This window comes from Eimeria tenella, genomic scaffold, assembly GCF_000499545.2.
Source record: "Eimeria tenella Houghton genomic scaffold, Eth_scaff2281, whole genome shotgun sequence".
Classification (NCBI taxonomy): Eukaryota; Apicomplexa; class Conoidasida; order Eucoccidiorida; family Eimeriidae; genus Eimeria; species Eimeria tenella.
Genome location: NW_013542138.1, coordinates 2,666 through 3,462, shown reverse-complemented (window position 1 = coordinate 3,462; position 797 = coordinate 2,666).

Here is a 797-nt window from a genome sequence, read left to right as displayed (position 1 = left end):
TGTCTGGCCGAGGGGCCCCTATTGTGGGGCCCCTGGGGGCCCCTAATTTGGCTTAGTGGGGCCCCTGTTGGGGCCCCTGCGGTGTCTTTAAGGTTTTTTTACTTGTAGCCGCCAGGAGCGGCCGCAGGGGAATTTCTAGTTTGTTTTAGCTTCTGCTGCAGCAGCAGCAGCAGCAGCAGCAGCAGCAAACCGCAATAGTGTGTGTATCTGCTTACTTCTGCCTAGCAACTAAGTGACGCATGCAGCAAAGACAGAGAGGAAGACACAGAAAAATGGCTTTAGACCCACACGATCCCACATAATCCCAAACGATCCCACACGATCCCAAACGATCTTCCACGATCCCAAGCGACCCCACACGATCCCAGAAGGCCCCACACGATCCCAGACGATCCCAGCTGGTTTCGCCGCGTGGCGGGGGCGCAGACGATCCCAGAAAAGTGGATCCCAGGGGGTCGGCACCCCGCACTCGATCCCAGGCCTTCTTTCTGGACCCCAGACGATCCCAAGCGATCCCACACGATCCCAGACGATCCCAGGGCTACACACGATCCCAGGCTGCTGCACGCGGCCCCACAGCTTTCGCTTTGCTGCGGGTTTGGGGGTGGGACCGAAACCCCACACTCGATCCCAATCGATCCCGCACTCGATCCCACACGATCCCGCACTCGATCCCATCGATCCCAGCTGCGCTGTGGGACTGCTGCAGCGCGAAGGCCCGGGGCCCCACACTTTAGTTATTTATTCTTTGTGTCTTTATTTTGTGACTTTAAGCAAAAAGCATTAACTCGCATTTA